This window comes from Corythoichthys intestinalis, chromosome 1 (assembly GCF_030265065.1).
Source record: "Corythoichthys intestinalis isolate RoL2023-P3 chromosome 1, ASM3026506v1, whole genome shotgun sequence".
NCBI lineage: Eukaryota > Metazoa > Chordata > Actinopteri > Syngnathiformes > Syngnathidae > Corythoichthys > Corythoichthys intestinalis.
The window spans coordinates 27,264,022-27,290,594 of NC_080395.1; the positions used below are offsets into that span (position 1 = coordinate 27,264,022).

The window sequence follows — 26,573 nt, forward strand, 5'->3', positions numbered from 1 at the left end:
TTTTTCCTTACCGAACAGATCAGGGAATGTTGCCAGTCTCTGTCATATTGTAGCCTTCAAGGCCCAGTACTTGTTTGTGATTAAGAGCTTGACTTGAAGTATTTCCTTTGGCAAAAAAAGAGGGAAAAAAGATCATTATGTACCTGGGAATGAACAGAATTCAGCATCTCTCTCCTGTATTATACCACAATACAGTTAATCTTCTGTAATTATAAAGCTTTACAGACATTTACATATTAATCTGCTTGGCCGGGCACCATCAGGGTGTTCTAAATCAAGAGTGGAGGTTAATAGGCGGAAGAAAAGGAAGCAGGAAGGAAGGGGAGCAGATAAGGGAGATGATGACTGCTCGGTGAGAGCAGTCACTTCAGGTGCAGCCTTATCATGGTAGTGTGCGGCAGTGAGGACCTTTTCTTATGTAATCTGTGATTTTATTCAGCCCGCGTATCAGATGATTGTCTGCGAAAAGAAAAAAGCCATTTTGAGGGGAGTGGAGCACCGTGAAAAGGATCGCCTCCCCGGCAGTTCACCCCTCCATGTCGAACCAGCCTCATGCCGCCGAAGGTCAGTGGAATTATTGGAGGCGGTAGCGAGCGGCGGTGAGCAAGACAATGATACGGCCTTAACCCTCATTTAGAGGTGCCATTTTCCCACCTGACCCCTCCTGCTTGCTAAAGTGTTATTTTTCCATGTTATGAAATGTGATAGCTCTCTGGTGAAACAGGAGTCTCCAGTTAGCGAGGTAATGCAGCGACAGCATGCCCGGGGGGCCTCGCCACGCCTCGCATCGCCTTGCATTGCTTCTCGACAGTTCAATTGGGGTAAAAAAAACAAAAAAAAAAATGCGCTCTAACGGCACACTGGAGCCTCGAGATTGCCCACTTAGCTGAGATGATGATAATGTCGCTGTGAATTTCACCCAAACGTGTCATTTTGAAGCACAGAGGCCTGTGTCGTGCCTGTATGTGTGCATTCACATAAATGTGTGTGTGTGAGGAGAGAGTTTGAGAGCGAGAGTGTTTGAGTGAGGGAGCGTGAGTCTAGTGTGCGTGTGGGGTGGGGGGTGTCTCAGTGGAAGCATTTACAGTCAATAATTGATGACGAGCAGTGATTAAGTAGCCATGAAGATCATGTTCCTAATGCTTGTCCGCCAATTAAAAAGCTAACTTTTACCTGGTGGGTGTGGTGTTAATAAGTCAGGTGGAAAAAAAAATCATAAATGGATAATGCCTCATTAAATCCCTATCATATTGTCATTAATGTAAAACGACATGAGGCGGCCGCTGAATAATTCAGTGTTCTGTGTGCGATGTTGTGTGTGAATCTCAACCAAAGACCAGGATTTGTTTTTTTCCATCACTTTGGCAAGTGTTTTTCAACCCATTTGTAGCCCACAGGCCAATGGTTGGGAAATACAAAGGGCTATACGATTAAAAGCTAAAGCCTTTAAATGAGTAGAACACCTGTCACTCTGTCAATCAATTATCTAAACAGCACTATAGCATGGAGTGAGGCAGGGATGAAGCTGAGCCAACCATTTTCTAGTTTTGGAGGTAATGAGGAAAAGCTTCCACACTTCCAGTAAAAGGCATTTTGTCACATTTCCCCTTGTCTCTATCATATACAAACAATTAACGACAAAGAATAGAGGTGTGAAAGTTGATCAGACAATATTCCACCATAGACCTCAAAATGGTATTGACAGGTCACTTCGGGCAAATACTGCGTCTCCCCTTGAAGCAGGGGGCTGCTCACATTAAGAGGAGCTATTCACAAACACACACACGCAGCATTGAGTTGAAAAAGTAAGAAAGTTGTACCACATACCAACAGGAAAGATTGTCTCAGGAGTGATTTGTTCGGGGATTAGGTAATTAAGGTAATTAGGTAATTAAGGTGATATTTATATTTTTAGTACCATGCATGCATTTTGAAACGTGAAAAAAATCAAAGGGAGAAATTAACTCATTCACTTCCAGCCATTTTCACCAGAGCAAGGCCCTTCACTCGCGGCCGTTTTTCTGGATTTTGACTGATTTTGCAAGGCCCGCAGAAAATTCTGTTCTATTGCTATATAAACATGGACCCCACCAAAAGAAAGATTAGACTCTCTTCTTTCAGCAGAAAAAAGTAAGTTCATATCTTTTTCTATTCTTTAGAAATCAGCATTAGAAAATAGCTTGGTTTGAGCAGTTTTCCAATTTCTGATGAAAAAACTGAGAAAATGAGCTTTTTGTAAATGCATACATTTCAAACATAACTTTGATTTCAACACAGCTTTTTTTTGCATTAGTTACATCCCAAAAATATGAATAATGTTTTCCTTTTACAAAATATAATGAACAAGAAAAATATAGCTTTTGATAGCAAAGTAACAATTTGTTTACACGACTATTGCAAGATGACGCCGTTGTCGCCGCGTCTGCCGTGTAAACTGTTCCCTCATCATTGTCTGTCTCACAAAAATTGATTATTTTTTAATCTCTGTGGGGTGTGCACCCCCTCGGTTATGGTGGTAATGTTGAGAAACACAGACTTCCAAAGTCTTCTAAACACACCAAGGGTCAGATGGTCCTCCCTTTTTTAAACTCATTTGTTATCAGAGAGCAAAGCAAAAGAGGGAATTGAGATAGCTTAAATGGCTTAAGGTGAAGACAAGCATGTGCTGTTGTTGAGTGAAGGCTCGCATGTCGACAGCTGTGTCACACAAGTCAGAAATTCAGACATTTAGGGCCAAGGAGACAATTATTACCCATCTGCCCCTGCTGTACAATGGTCATGTGACAGGCCATTTTCTCTTACATTGTTACTGTAAACTGCAAACCTGCAAACAGTTTGCTGAAGACATGTCAACAAAGCACAAGGATTACTGGAACCATGTCCTATGGTCTGATGACACGGGCGGGCTTTGTTGTGTACCGTCTTCAGAAGAGGCTTCCTTCTGGGGTGACAGCCATGCACACCAATTTGATGTAGATTGCGGCGTATGGTCTGAGCACTAATAGGCTGACCCCCCACCTCTTCAATCTCTTCAGTAATGCTGACAGCACTCCTGTAACGAGTCACATGACATTTTGGGAGGAAAATGACAAGCAGTACTCAAATTGGACATTTAGGGATGTACGTATTTACTAAGGTTTGTACTCACTTTTGTTGCCAGGGGTTTGGGTATTAGTGGCTATATTTTGAGTTATTTTGAGAGGAAAATAAATTAACTATTATATAAGCTGCACACACACTACTTTTCATTGTGTCAAAGTGTCATTTTATGAGTGTTGTCCCATGAAAACATATAAATATCTGCAGAAATGCGAGAGGTGTACCCACTTTGTGATTCACTGTATATGATCCAATTCAAGCAATCGGAGGATGAACACAGGGTTTCTGGAAGATATCGTATTGACCAACTTTTTTTTTTTTTAACATTATTTTATATTTGGTGCTGTGCATTTGAATCCATCTGCTTTAAACTTGTGAGAATGAAGGATCTGGTGACTTTATTTGTTAACATTACTTACAGCGCTGTTAAAAAGCATTTGTTTTGGTGGCAATATTGACTTCTGGAACAAATCACTCCAAATGAGTTGGAGTTTTTTTTCCAAACTTTGACTTACCACTGAGTACTTAAAACATGTGAACACTGAGAGAGTGGGTGCATCTTCACTGGCAATAAATCAAGCTTATTGATCCTAAGCCACCCTGACAAATGAGTGAGGCGGGCTTTAGAGTGGGGTCTGCCGCACACATGTGGTGGAACTTCCGTGGGCCGCACAGTCTTCACACAAACACACTCGGGCGTCGGGTGAATGAGACAATTAGCAAGCACAGCTGACTCCTCAAAATGTCCTCCGTCATTCCCACGCCGTTTTCCTGCTAATAGGGGCGTGAGTCTCCATTTATTAGATGTGATTATCCACCCAAAGCTGTATGTAGATTAGTTTTATTACATCCCCTCCACAAGCTTTCCCCCTCTCTATTTAGACAGAAAATGTAATTCAATGATGTAACTTAGATATAAATCTGCATTTACAGGGCCGGAGTTCCACTCAAGCATCGGTTGTGACATGTCGGCTGATTAAACTATCAGGCTGACAAGCCCGGCAGCCACACAAGAGGACAGGCAAAAGTACAAAAGGGCCTCTTATTACAGAAAATCCCCAGAATAGCCAACGGTGGGGATATGCTAATAACTGACTGACTTTGTTAATCCATACAGGCATCGCAATCACAAAAATTCTGGCAGACCAAAGCAGCCAAACCTGAGAAGTGTGTACTGTATGCATGTATAGCCGCAGTGTCTATATATAATTTGAAACACATCCACAGACACACTTATCTCAGCAATTCCCTTATCCGGCTGAATATGATGACTGGCTTTGGGAATGACCTCCAGGCAATAGGACAAGCCCTTTTTCTGTGGCAGCCTCCCCCTCCCTTCGGTCCTCCTCCTACAAAATGAACCCGGGAGAGCGATGACCTTGCTGCGGGTCGGTGAGTGAAATGAGCTACATCTTGTCACCTGCCGAACAAGCCCATTTGAAACTGGGTTTGTTGGCTTTGAAAGGGCCAACGATGGCTGGGCTGATAAGCAAGAAAAGGTACGTCGGGGAAGGTTTGTGCTTTTATTCAGAAAATTTAATAGAAAATAAAGGTAGACCTAATGGAAATACGGCCTCACTGGTGTGAAGCGTATTGTTACGGGACACTTATGTGAGTATCAAAAAGCATGGTGGACAAAGGCAAAGGATCTATACACCACCATGGCTTTTAGTTGGCAAAATGATAAAAACGCACTTCAATAAAAACTAAAGAGAACACACCAAGGTCAAATGCTTGTGATTCAAAGCCCAACCAATGGCACATATACTAGTACATTCTGAAAATCCCTCAAGTTCACAACTGTAGCCAATTTAGAATTTCAATGAAACAAACATCCACATTTAAAAAATGTGGGAAGAGGCCAGAATAGAAAAAACCCACATAAATTTACACACACAAGCCAAAACTGAAGATGGAAGCCTGAACCTCACTGTAAATTAGACGTGCTGACCACTTGTCAACCATTCTGCCTTGTCTAAAACAAATACAGTAACTTTTTTTGGACATGATTTGCAAGTGAAAGAGTATCATGCTGTGCAACGTTATGAAGGGGGTCATGAAATACACTACACATACTCAAAGCTGCAGTACCAAGGTTACGTTTTGTTAGTTTTTCAGAAGTGTAACAACCTTGGGGTGAGGAAAGTCAAATGGTGGTGTGATACTTCCATTGCTAAAACCCAAAACTGTGACTTGTCATTATGTAGTCCTTCTAAAAAAATTAACATATTGTGATGAAGTTCATTATTTTCTGTAATGTACCGATAAACATTAGACTTTCATATATTTTAGATTCATTACACACAACTGAAGTAGTTCAAGCCTTTTATTGTTTTAATATTGATGATTTTGGCAAAAAAGTCAAGAAAAAACAAAAATCCCTATCTCAAAAAATTAGCATATTTCATCCGACCAATACAAAAAAAGTTTTTTGATACAAAAAAGTCAACCTTCAATTAATTATATCAGCTCAACTCAATACTTGGTTGGGAATCCTTTTGCAGAAATGACTGCTTCAATGCGGCGTGGCGTGGCCGCGGCATCAACCTGTGGCACTGCTGAGGTGTTATGGAGGCCCAGGATGCTTCAATAGCGGCCTTAAGCTCATCCACCTAGTTTGGTCTGTCTCTCAACTTCATCTTCCCAATATCCCACGGATTCTCTATGGGGTTCAGGTCAGGAGAGTTGGCAGGCCAATTGAGCACAGTAATGCCATGGTCAGTAAACCATGTACCAGTGGTTTTGGCACTGTGAGCAGGTGCCAGGTCGTGCTGAAAAATGAAATATTCATCTCCATAAAACTTTTCAGCAGATGGAAGCATGAAGTGCTCCAAAATCTCCTGTTAGCTAGCTGCATTGACCCTGCCCTTGATAAAACACAGTAGACCAACACCAGCAGCTGGCATGGCACCCCAGACCATCACTGACTGTGGGTACTTGACACTGGAATTCTGGCATTTCCTTCTCCCCAGTCTTCCTCCAAACTCTGGCACCTTGATTTCCGAATGACATGCAAATTTGCTTTCATCTGAAAAAAGTACTTTGGACCACTGAGCAACAGTCCAGTGCTGCTTCTCTGTAGCCCAGATCAGGCGCTTCTGCTGCTCTTTCAGGTTCAAATGTGGCTTGACCTGGGGAATGCGGCACCTGTAGCCCATTTCCAGCACACACCTGTGCACGGTGGCTCTGGATGTTTCTATTCCAGACTCAGTCCACTGTTTCTGCAGGTCCCCGAAGGTCTGGAATCAGCCCTTCTCCACAATCTTTCTCAGGGTGCGGTCACCTCTTTTGGTTGAGCAGAGTTTCCTGCCACATTTTTTCCTTCCCACAGACATCCCACTGAGTGCCTTGATACAGCACTCTGGGAACAGCCTATTCGCTCAGAAATTTCTTTATGTGTCTTAGCCTCTTGCTTGAGTGTGTCAATGATGGCCTTCTGGACAACAGTCAGGTCGGCAGTCTTGCTAATGATTGCAGTTTTGAGTAATGAACCAGGCTGGGAGTTTTTAAAAGCCTCAGGAATCTTTCGCAGGGGTTTTGAGTTAATTCATTGATTAAGATGATTAGGTTAGTAGCTTCTTTAGAGTACCTTTTCACGATATGCTAATTTTTTTGCCAAAATCATCAATATTAAAACAATAAAAGGCTTGAACTACTTCAGTTGTGTGTAATGAAACTAAAATATATGAAAGTCTAAGGTTTATCAGTACATTACAGAAAATAATGAACTTTATCACAATATGCTATTTTTTTAGAAGGACTAGTACATGGTCCTAACCACAAAGCACTGTGAAAACCAGTTTTGCAGTTTTAGCACAATCATGCTAACACACACATACCAGTGAGTGACAAACAATACTGTCATTATTGTCATGACATGCTTTCATGCTTGGCGGAGGTACCAAAGCCAAAGTCTGAATATGTTAATGATGTTCATGAAGCCAATTAACTTTAAGGAGGTTTTATTTCCAAAGAGCCATCTCTGGGACAGGATTTAAAATTCATTATGTGCACAGATATACAAATCCACGCAGAAAGCACGCACAAAGTCTGGAAATGTCTCCTTTTGTGTGTATGTGTGTTTGTGTGCGCGAGCTCTCCAAACAAAAGCTGGCATCTCTCATGGTCTTGCACAAATGTTTTTCTAATGTAAACCATCCTATAGGAGCATCTAATTAGCGGGCGTCAGGCTGCATGTGGCTGAGGAATCGCAGCCAACTGTCAGCTTATTCTGAGCTCTCCCCAATCAGTTTAGGAGGGGAAGGGGTCCAGTTGGTGGAAAAAACAGAGAATGGTGCAGGGGGTGGCAATTAACGGCCTAAGGTGCAGCCACTCGTTGGCCAGCCGTGTGTGGTGATGCCCAGACCCCTCTCTGTTACGTGCGAGAGTCCTGTGGCACTTTTGGGGTAATTAGGCCCGTAAATGCAACAGCGGAGAGCCCCCCTGAGTGTCTCTAAATGACGAATGCAGGGGAGCATGCTGGGAAAGGTGTCATTACCAAGAGAGCTTTGGTATATTCTGAAATATCAGCCGTGTCTCAATTTAATTGCTGGGAGTGTCTTGTAGTTGAATAAATAAATGCATTTCATTTTAAGCCAGTAGAGTTACTCAGAAAATATATAAAGTCATAACTCGAGTTGTCCGATGTAATGGGTGCCGATAATATCGCCGATAAAATATTGAAAATATCGACATTGGTTTTTGATTATCGGTTTTGCGACAATATGCATGTTGCCTTCAAAGTGAATGTACTAGTATAAGCCTTCTGCCTAGGTGCAAAGGTCAGTCACAGCTTAGCAAAGCAGTAATGCTTATTGACCATTAGATGTCTTCAAATTAAAATGCTTGGGATTTGTTATGTGAGCAGAGCGTTTGCATTCATGGTGCAAAAATTTAAATAAACAATAGGGGTGCACGATATCCATTTTTTGAAACCGATACCCATATCGATAACTTCCTGCTCCTCAAGGCCAATATGATAACCAATAATATACTGTATATATATAATTTTAAATGTATATTCACCTGGGATTTTTGAAAACCTGTAGGTCAATTCTAGTGGTAGATTCAGCATAGATTTGCCTTTTACCTAACCAGAATTTTCATGATGACATAAACATTATTATAATGACCAAAGCAAAGACAAGAACAGTTTTGACTTCAAATCAAGTGCCCATATTTTTTTTTTTCAAATATAATTTGAGTCAGTCACAATCAATCAGTCAATATCATTGATGATGTGTTCCCCTGAACAATGAGCACTGAACTAAAACAAACATAAACCCAACAGGTATTGTGCTTTGTCAGCAGATAAAACATTTGGTGCAACAGGAAAGGAGACTTTTGTGGTCTTGGTCCATGAAACAACTTTCTTAATAGGAAATTATATCGGAAACCAAGCCTATCCATAACCAAAAGGCCACTCAAAAACTTGTAAACATAACATTGTAAAACCCAAACATTTGCCAATTGTCATAGTAAGGTTTATCACTCAGTGATGGAAAAATTCGGCCTCTATAAACAGTAACCAAACTTTGCATAATGGCAAAACAGGATTGGAAACAAACGCACACATCCCAATCCACTGACACTGTGCCAAAAATATTATATATTATCAGGCCTATTAATAATGTTATCAGATTTATTGGGATTGCATAATAATTCATATTATCGGACCCATAATTATCGTGCACCTCTAATAAACAACAAATGATTTAAAAATAATGAATTATAAAATAAACATAGTGGTGCAATATAGGCACTTTTTCCATAACTTCAGTTGAAGTTGATCACTTATTTTTCCCAGAATGTTTATTTGGAAATCCCTGAAGTTGTTACATTTATCATTATTATGGCATCCAGTGGGGGTTCACAATACAATTAGCCATTATATTAGAGCTGAAACGAATACTTGAGCAACTCGAGTAACTCGAGTTTAAAAACTGATCCGAGTAATTTTATCCACCTCGAGGAATCGTTTAATTTTGCCAGCTCTAAGCATCACGTTTTGCCCAGACTACTTTTCATGCAGGACAACGCTGTCACGTGTGTATAGGAAGAAGCAATAAAAAATAAAAATAAATTTAAAAAAAACACTGTAGCCGACAGCCGTTACAAACTGCGCCGACATTGCTAAAAACTACACCCGCATGTTGCTACGGTGGTAGCAGGTAGCGTCTTGATGCGTGTCATAGATATCACATGTACGTAGAACTAGATGCGAAATGACCGACCCAGCGGCGTTAATAAAACAGCCGCCATCTTAAAGCAGTACATTTCTCAGCGCCCATAAATAAGATTAACGTTACTGTCACTCGCTCACGTAACCTTATCCCTGCGGAGGGCTAGGTTTCTATTCATTATGACCACTGTCGATGCGTGGCTAGCTCTTACATACAGGCTTTATTTAATCTGTGAAAACTGCGCTGTAGAGTGTTTAGGGTGTAAAATAAAAACTTAATAATGCTGTCAATTTTAGCTCACTAGTCATTTCTGGATAAAACACCAAGTAGCACTGGTGCCTAATGTGCGCCAATACAGCACAGCATTTATTTTGAACACTGCAAAAACTCAAAATCCTATCAGGACTTACAGTTTAGACTAAATTATAACTTAACTAGAACGTCTAAGCTTGACACAGGTGGAAATTCAATTGAAACACGTGGGAACAACACCTAACTTTTAAGTGATGTGTTTTATCAAGCGTAATGACGTTTTTAGGTAAGACATTTTTTTTTTTTTTTATAAGCTCTAAAAGTTTTTTGAGTGAAAGCAGTGAATTAGTCTTTTTTTTTGTCAAATTTAAGATGCAATTGTTGGCTGTTTTCAACAATGTACATCGAAAATAAAGACATTGATTGCCTGAAAATGGTTCAATATTAAATGAAATGTCTTGTTTTCTCATCTATATTCATAATTGCTCTAATATAATTAATTTAATATAATTGCTAAAATGTTTTTATCAGATTACTTGATTAATCGATAGCATTTTCAGTCGATTACTCGATAACTAAAATATTCGATAGCTGCAGCCCTAATATATATACATATATATATACAGTGCCTTGCAAAAGTATTCGGCCCCCTTGAACCTTGCAACCTTTCGCCACATTTCAGGCTTCAAACATAAAGATATAACATTTTAATTTTTTTTGTCAAGAATCAACAACAAGTGGGACACAATCGTGAAGTGGAACAAAATTTATTGGATAATTTAAACTTTTTTAACAAATAAAAAACTGAAAAGTGGGGCGTGCAATATTATTTGGCCCCCTTGCGTTAATACTTTGTAGCGCCACCTTTTGCTCCAATTACAGCTGCAAGTCGCTTGGGGTATGTTTCTATCAGTTTGGCACATCGAGAGACTGACATTCTTGCCCATTCTTCCTTGCAAAACAGCTCGAGCTCAGTGAGGTTGGATGGAGAGTGTTTGTGAACAGCAGTCTTCAGCTCTTTCCACAGATTCTCGATTGGATTCAGGTCTGGACTTTGACTTGGCCATTCTAACAACTGGATACGTTTATTTTTTAACCATTCCATTGTAGATTTGGCTTTATGTTTTGGATCATTGTCCTGTTGGAAGATAAATCTCCGTCCCAGTCTCAGGTCTTGTGCAGATACCAACAGGTTTTCTTCCAGAATGTTCCTGTATTTGGCTGCATCCATCTTCCCGTCAATTTTAACCATCTTCCCTGTCCCTGCTGAAGAAAAGCAGGCCCAAACCATGATGCTGCCACCACCATGTTTGACAGTGGGGATGGTGTGTTCAGGGTGATGAGCTGTGTTGCTTTTACGCCAAACATATCGTTTTGCATTGTGGCCAAAAAGTTCAATTTTGGTTTCATCTGACCAGAGCACCTTCTTCCACATGTTTGGTGTGTCTCCCAGGTGGCTTGTGGCAAACTTCAAACGAGACTTTTTATGGATATCTTTGAGAAATGGCTTTCTTCTTGCCACTCTTCCATAAAGGCCAGATTTGTGCAGTGTACGACTGATTGTTGTCCTATGGACAGACTCTCCCACCTCAGCTGTAGATCTCTGCAGTTTATCCAGAGTGATCATGGGCCTCTTGGCTGCATCTACTTGTTGTTGATTCTTGACAAAAAAATTAAATTTCATATCTTTTTGTTTGAAGCCTGAAATGTGGCGAAAGGCTGCAAGATTCAAGGGGGCCGAATACTTTTGCAAGGCACTGTATATACACTACTATGTATATAGTAGCGTCTAAAAGGACAACGCCAACTTGGTGATGATACTGCACAATCAGTGGAAAAGCAATACATTATTTTGAATTAATTGTACTCACCGGGATGTCACAAATGCTCTGTATAAAAAGAAAATAAAAAATAAAAAATAAAAAGTTACCCACACTTTTAAGATGACACTCACCACACTAAATGCGAATGCTAACGCGAATGCTATGCTAATGCTCTTAGCCAATCATCATTGCGTTTGCAACAGCGTCACGACCCACCTTCCCTCCTCCCCCTCCTGCTCTGCTCTTCTCACACAGGCGGTTGTGAGCTGTGTGTAGTAACGCTGCAACACCCCCCCCCCCCTTCATATCCACAGTAATGGTAACAGTGTTGCAAAGATGGGGAAACGAACTAATTAGATGACTCACTACTGAAAAAAAAAATAACACTGTTAGAAACGCCGTTATACTCTAACGCCGTTACTAACAACGCGATGACCCAAACAGCACAGGAAAAACTACACAACTGAAGGCTAGAGTAAATATTTGACTATCTAACCTCGGTGAAGTGAACGATTGATGAATTAATACACATTGCATGGTCTTTTAATTTACTGCATTTTTATTGATTGGAACCAATACTTCATAATGAATTAAAATGGGAAGTTAATTTACAATCCATTGTATAATAACACAATAAAATACTCCTCTCAAATACCGTAAACTCAGCCTTTCAAATGAACACCTCTCTGCTGCTGAGTACTTAAACACCCCCACAGCCGCTATTTGAGGAAATACGATAAGCAGGGCATGATCGGCTGGAATGCCACCAGGGTTGGAGATCCAAAGAAAGGTCACGGTGGCCCGGCATGGGTCGGTGTCATCGTCATTAAAAAAGGAAGAAAAAAAAACCAAGCTCTAATTAACTGTTGGAAGAAGAGTAGATGTTCATGACTGCTGAAATTGTGCTTTTAAAACCTAGTCAGGAATTAGGATACATGAATAGCAGCGAATATGACTTGAAAGGGGCATAGAGAGGGCATGAAAGGTAGCCGTGGAGAGCAAGTGAGGTGTTTCTAAACCAGCTCCCCTGATGTTGCTGATTAGTGCACGAAAACTATGAGAGGAATGCACTGTTTCTTTTGTTGTTGTTTTTTTTCCTACCCCCCATGCTTAAAACCCACGATTCACTTTGCATAAACAACAACAACAACAATAGCAAGGCAGGTTCTTCAGTAGAAGGCACACAATGAGCTCAAGGCTTGCTCATAACATCTCATTATAGTTAATGAGCGCTGTGTGTTTACAATGTGTAGCTCCATAGAGCTCACAGTGTTTACCAGTCCCCCCCTCTCAATGGAGATCACTCAGCACACATACACACACACCCAAAACAAAGGAGGATTTGTTTAGCCAAGGGCTGTGTTGCTTCCCATCTGGATCACAGGGCCCCATCGAGTTAGCACGAGCAGCCCTGGTTCAACAGGAATGCCCTCAATCAAATTGGATTACAAAACCAAATGATGACGTTGGATCCATGTTTAAAATGTGCACACTCAACCTCAAAAAACTGTTAGTATGTGGAATGAAAAGTGTGAAACGTCATGTTTGGTTTTGGCTACATTCATGAGTCCGTTGTAATGACGTTCAAAAGCAAGCTTAATTGTAAATTTGAAATACTGTAATTACCAATGATCATATTTCTTGAAGTTGTACTATCACAAATTGCCAGAAATACAATAGTTTTTTTTGTTGTTTTTTTATGTCTGGCAGAATAACTTATCCACATATTTTTACTATCACACTAACAGCGAATGAAACTATTTTAATACTGATAAGAGGTTAAAAATATGATTTCTTTTTTTATCACACCTCTTTCATTGACTTTTGTTTTGAAAACTGCATGGACAATTGTAGATTATCCCAAATTAACAGAGCTACTGTACAAGTATTGTTTATGGCAGCCCTTTTAATTTTTGTCTTAGTCTTTTGGATGGAAACACATATTAGTCTTCGTCATATTTTCAAAATGTGTTCGTCTTCGCCTAGTTTTAGTTGACAAACTCTGACAAATTTCGTAGATAAAAGGTTTGACATTGACAGACGAGCACATATTGTAGTCTACAAGGACATCACATTCTTCATGATGATGATACACACTCAGCAGGAAAACAGCACATTATTTGCAATTAATTAAGCTCACTTGGACGCCACGGACTGTATGTAAAACGTTTTCGAGCTGTCTAAGAAGACACTCAGTGTGCTAAATGCTAATGCAAACATTATGCTTACACTAACGCAAACGCTATGCTAACTCAACAAGTTAGTTTAGTGTATGATGATCACTTATCACATACAGTGGGGAAAACAAGTATTTGATGGTTTTCCCATTGGCAGTGTATCAAATACTTGTTCTCCCCACTGTATATCTAAAGGCTAAAGCAACATGGCAGATCTAGCCAAGATAAGAAAGCAAAACTTACCAAGCAGCACCTGACACATTTCACAAAAGGAGCCTGGAATGGGCACACGCTAACTCTCCGGTGTGTGGGGCGGGGGGCGCAGCACATCACATAAGTGAAACGACCAAACACTGCTAAAATGCGTGCTTACCACACAAACGATAAGAAAATGTCACACATTGTGAACCTATGACGGAAACTAAGGTGAATTTTCATCTTGTTCTCGTCTCGTCAGATGACAACTGGCATCCATCTCGTCATGTTATAATTTCCAAAGACACGTTTTTAGCGCGTCATCGTGTCGTCATCGTCATGAAAAAATGTGTTGACGAAATATTTTCATGACAGTCATCGTTGACGGAAACAACACTGTACTGTACTTAGTGTTGCAAAGTCAGAAACTTCTCTGAATGCACTAGCAACCTTTAAAAGAAAAAAAAACAACATTTGTTTCATATGAACTCATTCACCACAAAACATGTCACAAGACATCCCCTTCTATCAAGTACCACAGAAATACTGAGTTCTATGGCTACATGAACACAGTGTTCTATGGCTACATGAACACAGAATTTACACAAAGATTAAATTACCATCTTTCATTGTAAAAAAAAAACAACAAAAAAGTTTGTTTCTACTCTTTTTCATTTTTTAGTCAGGAGCAGTTGAACGTCATAAACAACATTGTTGCGTTGCGATTGACATGCTCTTGGCTGAAAAGGAGGGTGTCTGTTGTGTCCATGTTCGGAGACCAGTGTTGTACATGTATCCCTGATAGCATAGCCCCTGACGGGTCTCTGACCAAGGCCTTCGGAACCTTGGGCACCCTGAACCGAAAGATGAAGGAGCACTCTGGGATTACCACCCCCGCATTGTCTGAGCGGTAGGAGGTGACTTTTGGAAAATATAAGTCTCTTGTATTTTTTTTTTCCTTGTCTCTGTCGCTGTGTTTCTTGTGGTTCTTATATTATGTGGTTTTTGTATTCCCTGCATTCTTGCAATGCTTAACAGACTTATTAAAATTGCTATGGCCCCAACAAATTCTAGATCGCAAAAAGTGTATCCATTACTTCTCCAAAATAATGACTATGACACAGGTGCCCATACTGCCGTTGTCAAGTTTGAAGTCCCATTCAATGATGATGATGATGATGATAACGATGACATTTCTCTTCCTGAGTTCCTGTTCCAGCCACCACTTCCACCCATTTTTGAGAATACGCGCTGAAAAGTTTAATGATTCGATTGAATAAAGCGTTTTTAGGAGGGTCTTTCTGATGATGCTTTTGTCGCAAAAGGAGGGAAATGATGAGATCATTATAAAGCATTTTTATATTTTTGCTTAAAACAATGATTGCCTTAAAAAAAATATGCTTTGCTCTTAATAAAAATTGCTTTGTCGTAACACCGGTTCAAACCGGCAGATGTTGGTTAGTTGATTTGCAAAATGCGTTTTGCCACGTTTAAATGTTTTAACACACCTGTACTAATTCCACCTACATGCGCACACATTGAAAAACATCCACTGGGTGCCGTTCTCGCTTTGCTCCTCAATTCATTTTAAGGTAAGACGCGCCTTTGTAGTTAGGGACATCCCAAATAAAAAGAAAGGGAACAGAGGGTTTGGGATTAGAACAATTGTGGAAACTGTATCGTGTAGTCTTAGTATTGCATTGTATAGCTTCCCGCCATTCTCCTTGCAAGCTGTTCAAACAAGTTGAGTGCCTCTCCTTATTTTGTGCATGATTCGAAGGATTTATATTTGAACTTGACAACATCTTTGGTAATGAATAAGTAAATACCGGTAGTTGTGTTATTGTTGAAGATTTCTGGATAATCTCACTACATCTAAAATGTAAATGCAAAAATAAATGTCTTTCCCCATCTCTCGCCTAAATTTTTATGATAATATAAAAAAGGTTAAAATTCCCCCAGAGTGTGTAGAGTTTTGTAGTGGGCTTTGGGTGCCCTCAAAGTGGGTAAACACGGAGAAAAGTACCACTGAAAATGACCCGGGAAGTCTTCTTATTGAAATTCCCCAGTGAGACTGGAGATAAAACAAGGAAAGAGGCTGGGTAAAGCTGTGATGTGCAAAGCCAATCAGCTCACGGAATAAATCCACTCCTATTTGTCCTATGGTTTGTCAATCAGCATAGGGGAAGCTGCGATGGTACGCAACCAATCAGCTCATGAGATGAAGCCACTTTTATTGGTGGACTCGTCAGTCTGTCAAAATGGGGGAGGCTGCGATAGTGCACAGCCAATCAGCTCTTATTGGCGGTCTCATTGGTCGGAGAGGCTGCAATGGTGCTCTAAAGTGTCAATCTCGCAGCAGGAACCAATCACCTTCTATGAGTGCCCGTGGGTATGTACAAAGCCCGAGTCATGTCTGCCTTGCTGCGAAACAATGAACGCAGCAAATGCGTGCACCTCAAAATGAAACGATGCGTATTTTTCCATTTGTATTTTTTGATGAAGATTGTTTAAAACCCCGCTATGCACTAAATTCGCGAAACGTTAACGGCATAGTCGCGAGGGATTACTGTACAGTAAATCCGGATCCTTCGGGTATTTGATGAAATTGAAAATCCGCAGTATGTTTAGTTAGAGATTTCGATCTCATTATCAGACAGTGAAGTCAAAATCAGTAGGAGAAAAAGGTAACCCGTCTTGCCTTTGTGTGTTAAAAAGGTAGAGGGGAAACAACAGGAGAAACAATTAAAGGCAAATACATTTTCCAGAACGGTTCATCTCTGTTAGTACAACACATACCTGACTGAGTGCATGGCACGCCTATCTGCTAATTAAGCCAAATAAGAGATTATCAAAACCTAAAATCCGTGAGCTGAAAGCTGCAGGAGAGTTCTGCATGGTGCGTTCTCCTCCTAATCACTTCTAAAGGAAGCGTGGCATTCCGGAGGCTGATTGAGTCCCACCGCCTAATCTCTCATTCAAATATCTACGCAATCTCTTGGCAATGTGGCACCAACGAGGGCATGTAACATCCAGGATTTGAATAGCATTTTATTGAGGTCCCCTTTGGGCACAATGCGTGTCAGTACTGGAAAAATCAAGGCCATGCTTTGAAAGCATATCATACTAGTATGCTATAAAGTGAACAGATAACATAGTGAGATGATAGTTGATTGATAACATATCATGCAAAAACCTAATCCCGCAATCAGCTAGGAATCAGCAAAGAAATTCCTGGATGAGATGTGGGGATTAATAAAATGAAGGGATTGTAACAGAAGATTTTTAACAGCCCTTACATTGATCATTATTGGGAATGTCAGAGTACTAACAAAAACTGTTAGCTTGTATGCATTGAATCATTACCAGCTGCAACAAACACAAGTGATGTTACCCATGCTGTGATGATGAGATTACACTTGGGGTGATCCAATATTGATCAGAGTAGACTTAAATCATATTTTCTTGTTCTTTCTTTTGAACTGGGAGGCCTGGCAGTAGTCATTGCCCTCAGTTGAAATGAATTGGAAATCTTTCACTGTTATTGGCACAGCTACCACCTACCTCTTTTTTATAGACCCTACCCACGTGACGTCACAGCTCCGCTCTCCTGAATGGTACCGCCCACTTGTCCGTCAAAACATAGTGTTAACCTGTTACGGCTACGTACATTTCTCCTATTTACGGCGTGTTTTTCTGCTCCTTAACATTAATAATCAAAATGGTGAAGGCGTGTGTGGCTGTTGGTTGCACTAACAGAAGATGGAAGGAGAGACTTGAAGTTTTACCGTATTCCGAGGGATCCAAAGAGGAGAGCGAAATGGACGGCTGCAATTCGACGTGAAAACTGGGCACCAAAAAATCACCACAGACTATGTAGTAGTCATTTTATATCCGGTAAGATGCATTTAAGATATACTTAGGGGGTTTTGGGCTGACAAATAACCACAATTAAGATCATTGCGAGGCTAATCGCCGACAACATACAACGTAGTACGACATAGTTTCAAATTCAAGATGTTTGTGACTTCCCTTTCTTCCACCATCGTTATTTTTTGAATAATATTTAGCTGGTACCAAGTGAAAGAAACTGGCTTCGTCTACGGAGCTGACAAATAACCACAATTAAGATCATTGCGAGGCTAATCGCCGACAACATACGACGTAGTACGACATAGTTTCAAATTCAAGATGTTTGTGACTTCCCTTTCTTCCACCATCGTTATTTTTTTTAATAATATTTAGCTGGTACCAAGTGAAAGAAACTGGCCTCGTCTACGGGGCTGACAAATAACCACAATTAAGATCATTGCGAGGCTAATCGCCGACAACATACGACGTAGTACGACATAGTTTCAAATTCAAGATGTTTGTGACTTCCCTTTCTTCCACCATCGTTATTTTTTGAATAATATTTAGCTGGTACCAAGTGAAAGAAACTGGCCTCGTCTACGGAGCTGACAAATAACCACAATTAAGATCATTGCGAGGCTAATCGCCGACAACATACGACGTAGTACGACATAGTTTCAAATTCAAGATGTTTGTGACTTCCCTTTCTTCCACCATCGTTATTTTTTTTAATAATATTTAGCTGGTACCAAGTGAAAGAAACTGGCCTCGTCTACGGGGCTGACAAATAACCACAATTAAGATCATTGCTAGGCTAATCGCCGACAACATACACGTATGTATGTCGTGAAAGTGCTATCGCTAAACCATATAAACATTAAAAGCCTTAACTCCATTGACAAACGACATGAAATACATTAGACTTGACAGTGGATGTTAGCAATAACAAAAGATTTTGAATTGAAAATTTCGTAACTCACCTTTCCAAGCACAAGATAGATTCCTGCCGAACGAGGACCTGTTTCACCCAACCAGCAACGAAGTATTTATAAGCCTCCAAGCTCTTGAAGTTTTTCAAATTTTCGTGGGAATAGGCTTATTTTGTGTGGACAAGATAATTGTAAATATCAGCGTAGCAGATGTCAGGCAGACAGGGCGAAGACAGTGGGTCGAAAAATATCGATTTGGGCATCAAATATGGATCTGGCGACTGTATAGAACGAAGCTTTTCCTCATAACGCCTTTTATGCAACAGATCCAGTGAGTTTGCGGCATCAGAAAGCAACGGGTCTTCCATGAAATGCATTTTAAATTCTGCCATCAATTGAAAACAATGCTAATACAGAGTCAAAATGACGGACAAGTGGGCGGAACCATACAGCGAGCACGTGGTTTTATGACGTTGGTGGGTAGGCTCTATATATCGGTTCCTAATGTTAACTATAACCGCTTTCGCACAGTAGGAACTCTCCACAGTTCCTAGAACCTTTTGAGGGACAATGACGTCATTTTGCGTGTTCACATATGTAGGAACTAGGGACCAAGAACTCGAGTTCTGAGAACCTTTTTAGTCCCTACTCTGAGGTAGGGACTTTCAGTGGTGCCGTAGGAACTCGATTACATAACTGTTTTGGTGATTCGCTGAAATCTGCAGCTGCGCGCCTTCCGTACGCTAGCGCAGGGGTCGGGAACCTATGGCTTGCGAGCCATAGCTCTTTTGACGGCTGCATCTGGATCGCGGACAAATCTTTAATTATTAAAAAAAAAAAAAAAAGTTTTGTTGTACTCCTTTGTGCATTGCACGAAAACGTCGACGGTCACATTTCATACGCTGGTGTTGTGCAGTCATGAGCAGACTTGACTTCTACGGTGTATGTTAACTTATTTAATGCTCCGACAACACTCGCGCACTTCGCACAAGATATCATCAAATAGCAACCTAGATGTGCTTTGTTAGATCCCCCCCAAGTCCCATGCCATTGGCTGCGTGAGCCCAGGGTGATCATGGGACAAGTAGTCCATATACTAAAACCAACAATTAGAAAGCCGGTTCGCAGTAATTTTTGTGGGATAGTGGCAAACATACATGTTTTTGTGTCTATCTATCTATTTATCTATCAACCATAGGCGCCGCAGATGAGGCAGAGACACTGTTCAAGTGGGGTTGCTGTATTTTGCTTTCGAAAATGTGCGTGTGATCAGGAAGTAAACTTTCCTCATTTTCAGTTTCGTTTTCCGAATTGTCATCTAATTTTAGAAACCCCTTTGAGAAGATGGCAAAAAGAAAAGAGGAGGAGTATCGTACTTTTCAGCAGGACATAAGGACATAAATGCGGCACCGTTTTTTTCTCTGGCTTTGGATGAGTCAACAGACGTAAGCTATTTATCTCAATTCAGAGTGATTGCAAGGTTTTGACTAGGTGTTGCCCCTACCCACGTGAAACGCTGGGCGGGCTCTGGGTTCGAATTTTTAGTGAAAGTGGTGCAGTTTCTAGAATGGAAAAAATATGGAAAAACAACTTAAATGGTTTGGTGCCGCCACTTAGTAGAATTTTTAATATATTTACTAAGGGTGTAACGGTACATGTATTTGTATTGAACCCTTTCGGTACGTGGTGCTCGGTTCGGAACGGAGGCGTACCCAACGAGTTTTTGACGTAATGTAACCCTTACTTTTCGAGGCTGTGAGTCGATCGGGTTAGTTTCTTTGCGTAGATTATATTTACTCCGTCTTCTCTACATAATGACGACCAACACGGTAGGACAGTATAACCCAGAAACGTCAACGGCGCGACAACGTGGCCGCCGCGAGAATGCAGTGAAACGCGGGCGTTAAAGTCAATCAGCCAATGCACACCAGTCGCAGTGTGGCCGCGTGTTAGACGCGTCCCAGAAGCGGCTCAACATGACGCACGCGAAAAGAACAGCAGAGTTGATTATTTGAAGCGAGACGCGACCCTCCTGCTTCAATACTACTACCGGTAGCTAGGATCGGGCAGACCAGAAGTCACTCGTGTAAAAATACGGTGGATCCAGTCAATTTTCAAACTAATATGCAAGCGTAACCTACTTATTGAGTACATCAGATCTCTTGAGTGGTAGATCGGGGCACAGTTGACTTGTCTTTGTTGATTTACTGCTGTCTTCTCTGCTATAATAATAACCAACACGGCCCCGTGTTCAATACAAAACCCTCCTACCACAACAAAACAAGTAGGAACTAATATTCACATAGGAACTAAAGTTATACAACATAAAATATACAATATAATTGAATACTACATCACATTTGTAAAATATAAACACATAATAAAATAAATAATAGCCCATTTAAATAAAATAAATTGAAATGAGCTAAAACACAGAATTACAGAATTAAATTTATTAATTTCTGTGTGGTGCTTTAACTTGAGAAAATCCACCAATAAAGCTTTTGAAAACCGTTCATAAGGAAAAAAATGATTCATTGAGGCATTTCATTTGTAAAATACATGTTAAAATCTTTGTCATTGGGATTGCTTTTCTCTTTAGCACAGGAATTCTTTTTTCTTCTTTGTTTCAGAAAGAAAGCTAACCAATATACAGGTTCTGAAAGGCAAATTGTTGATGGATTATCTTTCAATACCCGCTATTTTTTTAGCAGAATTCTAGCTTTGTATAGGCTAATGTTCCCATTGTTGAAAGCACAAAGGTGTGCAATAAACAACTAACACATTTATATTTTGCATTTTGTTTTCTTACTGTACCGAAAATGAACCGAACCGTGACCTCAACACCAAGGTACGTACCTCCCCTAATATTTACCCTACTAAGAAATAATGATAAAGTTTCAGTCTTTGATTAAATAAAAACGTATATTTTCTTTTAACTCACACAACAGAAATACTTGGAACTTGTCATTTACTCACATATAAACACAGAAAATCAAATAATGTATAAAGGAAAAACACTTCCCACCCATAAAAAAAAAAAAACGTTGCAGGCCTGAGTCGATGCTTGGGAACGTTGAGGCCAAAAACTTAGTGACAGTTTCGCTTTAACATCAAACAAAATACCGGTAACGTGCACTTTCTATTTGTCTCAGTACTCACAGTGAGATGATGTTCTTGAGATAGAGATCGATGGAAAAGTTAGAAAGAAGAAGAAAAACAGATGAGAGATGGGGCTCTAGTGGATGGCAAGATGGCTGATGGCCGTTGAGAACGCTGAGAAGATGCACGCAGCCCGACACGTCGTCGACGCCTGTTTTTCCCCTCCGGTGGTCCTCAAGCAAATTATCGAAATAACGAAAAATGTCCAAGGAGCCCGCACGTCGTGTCCCTTGACAAACAGATATTTACACTTAGCCAGCGTAAAATAATCAGTGCAGTCTTTCAGAGTTCAAAAACGGCAAAATGTACACACACTATAGGGAATGGGACGTACTACGTCATTGTTTGGACGCGCCTCCATGCTGGCAATATGATTCACTTCCGGGCCGGCAGAGTCAATGCGGATTGTAACGTGTGGTAGTATTAAGCTAACTCTTTCGGTGTTTTAGAAAGAAAATGTGGGTGCTTATTGTTGCGTTACCGGGTGCAACAGCGTCTCCTACGACAAAAAAAGGGGTTAGGAAAAATGGACTCACTTTTCACCGTTTTCCTGCATGGAGGACCAAATATCAGATCACGAAGGTACGACGGATGGCTGGATTGCAGCGGTTCGTCGGAAAAGCATTTATGATCATATTTCTGCTGGAATGAGAGTGTGTTCCTGTCATCTCTACTCTTGTAAGTTGAACGCTTTATCCACTTTTGGTTTCAATACGTTTTTGTTTTTTTACACCGTTGTGTAAATCTGCCTCGGTAGCAATGCTCGCCTACTACGACTCACCTACCTGTTGTGTTCCTAGGTAAACCTGCTGCCAACACATCCCGATTGGTCACCATCTCTCTTCTTGGATCATTTGACAAAGAAAATTTGTTCAATGGAGTGGTTCCATTTGTCCTGTGTCGGACTCAAACAAGCCCCTGCAGCAGACGCCATCTGGGTCTGCCCTTCTCGTCGATGAACTGCGGGCTTTTAACTTGTGAAAATGCAAGAACTTTAATGCACATATTTATTCTGCCTGGCTATTTAACTATGGCCAGTGACGTTTTTTTTTTTTTTTTTTTAAACCACTTTGACAAAGACACGTTTCATTGTAATGTTGAATTTATATATTCTATTATTATTTTTAAATTATAATATTCTTATTTGCACTTATGGAGACTTTAGACTGTCAATTCAAATAGTGTTGGAAAAGTTGCAATACCTAAAATAGAAATGCAAGAACTGTAAAGTACATATTTATACACCTTTATTTACCTAAGGCCACTGGATGTTTTTTAACTGCTTTGAAAAAATACAGGTTTTGTTGTGATCTTGTATTTATATAGTATATAGCTTTTTATAATGTATTATGTATTATAATATTTGCTGCCCCCTGCCAGAGTGTGGGCCATTTTGTACTAAAAGGATTTTAAACTGTCAGTTCAAATACTGTGTTGGAGACTAGTACTTGCAATACTTAAAATGGAAATGCAAGAACTTTAAAGCACATATTTATCCTGTCTGGCAATTTACCCAAGGCCAGTAAATAGTGTTTTAAACTGCTTTGACAAAGACACGTTTATTGTGATCTTGTATTTGTGTATTACTTATAATTATATAATATTTGCTGCCACCGTCAGAGGGTGGGCCTTGTTTGCACTAATTTAAAGATTTTAAACTGTCAATTCAAATATCGTATTGGAGAAATTGCATTACTTGAAATAAATCTATTGCAACTTATCAGTCCCAGTTCTTGTCTACAACACTGTCCAAAACTTGTCAATGCATATTCCAAATAGAATAACAAAATTAAGTCACCTGACTTTGTAATTATTACACCTGTTTATTATGAAGACCTGAAGTAAACAACAAGCAGTTACAGTTTGTCAAGAAGTTGTTCAAGTCATGTTTTGGTATTCATATTTTATTGACTTTTCACAACAACACTTGGGATCGTGTTTGTAAGAGCAGAGCAAACTGAAGTTTCAGCGTGCACTCTTCGCCTTTCCAACCTCTCATAACGCTCCGATGTGGTGCGCTTGACCTCAGAATAACCCAAGAAGAGATATGGTGACCAATCGGGATGTGTTGTCAGCATTTCATATGCAGGTTTTCCTAGTAACACAACAGGTAGGTGAGGAGGAGGAGAAGGTTAGCATTGCTACCGAGGCAGATTTACACAACAGTAAAAAAAACAAACAAAAAAAAAAACGTATTGAAACCAAAACGGATAAATCATTCAACTTACAAGAGTAGAGATGAGGGGAATACACTCTCATTCCAGCAGAAATATGATCAAGAGAAATGCTTTTCCAACGAACCGCTGCGCCCCAGCCATCTGTCGTGCCTTCGTGATCTGATATTTGGTCCTCCATGCAGGAAAACGGTGAAAAGTGAGTCCAGTTTTCCTCGCCCTTTTTTTAGTCGTAGGAGAAGCTGTTGCACCCGGTAACACAACAATACACACCCATAATTTCTTTCTAAAACACCGAAAGAGTTAGCTTAGCACGACCACACGTTACAATCCGCATTGAGTCTGCCGACCCGGAAGTGAATCATATTGCCAGCATGGAGGCGCGTCCAAACAATGACGTAGTACGTCCCATTCCCTATTACAAGGAAATAAGGTTTTCACTCGTGCTAGCATGTTAGCACGCGCTAATCGCTAATAACGGTTAGCTTATTCTTTTAGCAAATAAAAGCAACATGAGTTACATTGCTCCTTTTAACTTACCTCCGTGAGGATTTAGGGTCCACACATTGCAGATAATTTCCGCATTTATCGCCGTGTGACGCTAAAAACTCTAGGACAGATGTTTTTCCTCATTCATGTACGCTCTGCTCGACTGCTTAGTGTTGTATCGGTCGTGAACGATTCGTTCTTTTTGAACGAATTGTTTGGGTGAACGAGACCGAACTAATCACCTTCTGCACTGATTCGTTCTATGAAGTTGGGGCTTGCCTTGTTATCTGCGTGGGAGGGCGTTGAGCAAGCGGCAGCGTCTACTGACATAGCACACGACCAATCAGACGCCAGCCTCATCGCGGGCAGGGGAGGGAGCGGAAACAGAATCAGGGCGTCTGTCACTCACTTCCACGTGTGGCCAATAAGCAGCCAGCGTGCAGGCAGGGGGCAAGACTGAGTTATGTCACTTCCCGTTCACTGACTCTCCGTCCTACCGAGAATGCTTAGATGATTCGTTCTGCTAGACTGCTACGCTAATTTATAGTGCGCCTACACCGGCAGTCACGCAGCAGCGCTGCGGCAGTGAACGAGCTAAGGACTGAAAGGAAAGGGCTTTATCACATATTCTTTCATGTTGAACCTATCATATGCTACTCAAATGCACAAAAATCACCACATAAACACTAGTGATGCACGATAATGCATTTTTCAGCCGATACCGATAACCGATAATTTCCTCCTCGTTCCAACCGATAACCGATAATGTCAAGCCGATAATTTTATTAAAGATTTATGTAAAATTTTAAAGTATACACAAGAGAAAATATTGCTGTGCAAAAATAATATTGCTCTTTTTTTTCAACATCAAATGTGAACAAGTAGTAGTAGTAGTAAATTCCAACATCTAAATAAAGACAGATTGTCTGACATTGTGTAATGGTAAACGTTTGGCAACAATTACTTACAGAGTAAATACATAAGTTGCACAAAAATGGCTTTAAAAGTATGCCATTCGTAAAGTATAACATTACTACACAGCAAAAACACAGCTCCTTAAGACTAGTTAAAGTCCCTTGTTTTCAGTGTAAATCTATTGGAAATAAGTTAAATTAACTGCCAGCACTTCAAGTATATTTCACTCAGATTTCTTGAAGAAAAATGGCCAGCTGAAAATAAGATTAACAGCCTTATTTTAAGCAATAAATTATTATACATAATCCAAAAAAAAAAAAAAAAAACTTGTCAGAAATGTTCTTTATTCAAGAATATGTAAGGTTCAAAACATTATTTGAAAGCAATTTTTTTCTTAGGTGAACATGACCTTATTTTTTTTAGATGTTTGGGCTTAATAAGAACAAATTGCAATATTTAGTTCAAGTAAGTGGAATAATCTGGCGCATTCAACTAGTCTTCAACACTCAAACAAGCTGGGGAAAATTATTTGACTAGATTTAAGAAGAATGATCTGATTAAGACGTCATAAATTTAAAGCGTACTGAATGCATTACTGACTGGATGACTTCTTTGTGTCGTTTGGTGCATGTTACAATTATCAACTAACCACTGTGCCGTCATGATAAACATGGTTTGTTGACATCACCTGTGTAAATGTCCGTGGTAAAACTGATGTGATCGGCATGTCTTTCACGAAGAATCGTGGTCGTATAAACTGCATTATTTTTTCATCCAGGGATTTGGCTATCGGGTCATTTCGGGAATTTCCTCCCGCCTGTGCCCTTCAGTCCGCCCGGCTGCCAAATTAGCACCCGCGCCAGGCCTCTGTCTTTAACCGGAGTGGCGGCGGCAGCTAAGTTCGTACCGGATATCCGCCCGCCCCGGCCGGCTCGCTGCAGCGCATTCGGTGCATGGCTCTGCTCTCATCTTCTACCCGCCTAGGGCGAGGCGGCGGCGGCCTGCCGGACCGGCGGGCTCCGTCGGAAGACAGCTACTTGTCAACTATCGATCTCGTGAGGTGTTTAGCCATAGATGGGAGTTTACCACTCGCTTTGGGCTGCATTCCCAAACACCCCGACTCCGGGAGGACCGCAGCGTCTCTGTATCGTCACAAGCCCCGTAGCTTCCTTTATAGTTTATTTGTTAACAATAGCTTTAGCATTCATGCTAGCAGCAGCCTCATATTCGTTCCAAAAATCATTGTGATGCAGTTTTAAATGGCTGCTGGGTTAGTGCTAGTGGTGTTCAATGAGGACGCTTTCTTTAGGCCTTGAGGAACTGT

The 26,573-nt window shown here is 40.5% G+C and overlaps 1 long non-coding RNA gene across 1 annotated transcript; it reads right to left on the reverse strand.

The window, feature by feature from the left end:
* Window positions 1-26: 26 nt before the first annotated feature.
* On the reverse strand, window positions 27-24,919 carry LOC130916034 (uncharacterized). The gene is made up of 3 exons (XR_009063221.1): window positions 24,386-24,919; window positions 21,672-21,900; window positions 27-105 (listed from the first exon to the last, which is right to left on the reverse strand). It is a non-coding gene; the product is annotated as an uncharacterized LOC130916034 (long non-coding RNA).
* Between the last annotated feature and the right edge of the window lie 1,654 nt (window positions 24,920-26,573).